At 34.2% G+C, this 2754-nt stretch overlaps 1 pseudogene; it reads right to left on the reverse strand.

The window, feature by feature from the left end:
• Nucleotides 1-524: 524 nt before the first annotated feature.
• Nucleotides 525-956, reverse strand: LOC147558234 (protein SMALL AUXIN UP-REGULATED RNA 54 pseudogene; annotated as a pseudogene).
• Between the last annotated feature and the right edge of the window lie 1798 nt (nucleotides 957-2754).

Raw genomic sequence — 2754 nt, forward strand, 5'->3', positions numbered from 1 at the left:
TTGGCAACAAAAAAAAATAAATTAAGAAAAGCTTTTCACCCAATATATAGAGAAAAGTTTCCACCAAAATTATTGATGTAATAGGTGATTTATGTTAACTAGCCTTTTTGTTTCTCATACAAAATTATCAAATCATGAATTTGACTGGATTGCCTGACTTTATGGAATAAAAAACGTGTCAATGTTTGGACTAAGATTACTGTAATATGTAAAATTGGAATTCCTATAACCCCAAAACATCAACAAATTTATCATCGTTACGAATTTGAGATCACTAAGATGATAAATACACTTGATACTAAAAATTGAATTAAGCAAGCCAAGTAGTTGCATATATTGGAGGTGGGATTTATCCATCCTTCGAAAGCTCCTTATGGTGCTCTAGTATTGTTCTAGAAGAAACACGATGGTAGCTTGCGGCTATTAACTTAACAAATTCACGGAGTGAAAGAGAAGTCGGTTCTAAAAAGAGATTATTTAAGACGAACTAGGGTATGAATCTTACTGTATCTAAAAAGAATTAGCTAACAACTCTGAAGAATGCTACTTTTACATGTTTCAAATCTAACAATTCCTCTCTCTTCATCTTCATCCCACTGTCCAAATAAAATTCTTTCGAGTTCAATCGATCGACAAGGAACCTTAAGAGCACCATTATGATCAAACCCAAATTCTTCCTCAGCTTGTTCTAATAATTTCCTAAAAGCAGGATGTGTCAAAAAACTCAATGATACAATAAATCTCTTTGGGTTTCCATTATCAATAGCCATAACTGCAAAATGACCAACTTTAACATCTTCAGGGACTGAATCTGAATAATTATTTTCATAATCAAAATCATGTTTCTTAGTTAGAGAAAGACTCTTTTGTAGTAACTTTTCTGCAACAACTTTAAGCTTTACCATTCCATTAATTTTCTTCCACCCATTACTAGTTCTAGACTTATTAGGCGCCATGATCACAACTTTTTGGTTCTTTTTAAATGAAACTCTTTTTGATAAATTTGTATCCTACCCTCTTCTATATATAGAGAGATTGAAGGAAGAGTACGCTAATTATTCAGGAGAGAGGGGTAGACCAAAGAACGTGAGTGAAGTAAGAATGCTTTTATGTCTACCTTATGATACGTCTATTTTCGAGTTGCTACGCGGTGTCGGCCCTCTCTAAATATCTAATATAGATATTTCCAAATCCCAAATGCTCATGAGTTAAAGGTTTAGGGTTATATTTCTAGATAAATGTAGGAAGCAAGACTTTTCTAGAGTTCATTCCATGACGATCCTTTTACCTGGTGTAGATAATTATTCTGAAGACAAATATTAATTTACAAAGCTAACTCTGTTTCAGAGATCGAAATCTAAGAGCTTTAAAACACCGTCATCTCAGTGATATCTTTTATGACAAGAAAAGATTGAGGGTGTTTTCGGAAAGAACAAATTGAACCGTTCAAAATGGGCCAAAATTGAAGTTAGTCAAATATTTGGAGCTAAACCGATAAATTGGGCACATAATGAGGAGTAAGGGGAATTAACGCTAAAAAGTGTAGGCTAATTCTTCTTTGGCCCCTAACTTATGACCGGGTTTTTTCCGGCATATTTTTTTGTAGTTTTACCTTGAACCTTGATCGGTTGACGCGCTTAGAGAAGTTGGAAAGTCTATCATAGACTAAAAAGACCTATACATTTAAAATTGGCGCTTTTTGTTAGAATACTACGAAGAAAAGTTAAAGACACATTTAACTTTTCAGTATTACACTCTTCTTTTAATGATCTGTTTCCCCCGATCTCTTGTTGTTTCTTTCCCACATACTATCTTCTCTTTTATTTAGCTCTGAGGACTTTCCTTAATAGAAATCCTTAATACATTGAACATGAACACAGTAAATTGGAAACCAAAACACACCCTAACAAAAGCAGGCGAAATGTTTTTTTTTTTGTGAGATATCGACAAATGCATTTCCATACTATTAAGTAAGTGGTATAGATAGAACATAACTAGATCTTGCCACATCACTTATTCTACTAGATCTTACGGAGCCTCTTGATGCACGACATGATTCGGCTCTGATCATAGAAAAATTCTCCTTGAGCGAACCAGCGATCTACGTTAGTCGTTACAAGGCATTGATACATCATTAAGATGCGATAAACACGATAACCGCCTAAGTTAAATCAATAATAAAAGAGGCCTAAAGCCCGACAATAAAGAGCCTAAAACCCGACAACATCTACTTTATTTAGTGTCTAAATTTCATGCGACAAATCTTGGTGATTCCTCCGAGACTCGATCCCAAGACTTTATGGACTTAAGAGGGATGTCCTACCACTACACCAAAGAGAGGTGGACCAGACGAAATGTTAAATGTGTATAAATACTATTTTGGATAGTTGGTTCTTTTTGCCGCGACTTTGGGGAATAAAGAAAAATCTCCGAGAAATAAAAATTCTCTACAAAATTGGTCAACTGAGATTGACTTTTTTTTTATATCTATTTGTTGCTATATGACTTCCAATTTTAGAGTTAAACAAAACTAAATTTTTAGAAGATCCCATAAACGAATAAGAACTCTTATAAACTTAAGCAAAATTTTTCTACAGTTCTAAACCCCAAACTCCTTTCAAGTATTTATTCTTTTCTGCCTCTTATTCATGCATGCATTAACTTTTGATTGCGTAACAACTCGTGCTCGAACACTGGAACGTCCTTTCATCGAGTTGATCGGGTCACGTTCCTTTAGTTTGTTCCTGGTTATAT

This window comes from Eschscholzia californica, unplaced genomic scaffold, assembly GCF_041429995.1.
Source record: "Eschscholzia californica isolate CP2 unplaced genomic scaffold, dmEscCali1.0.p SCAF_2, whole genome shotgun sequence".
Taxonomy (NCBI): Eukaryota; Viridiplantae; Streptophyta; class Magnoliopsida; order Ranunculales; family Papaveraceae; genus Eschscholzia; species Eschscholzia californica.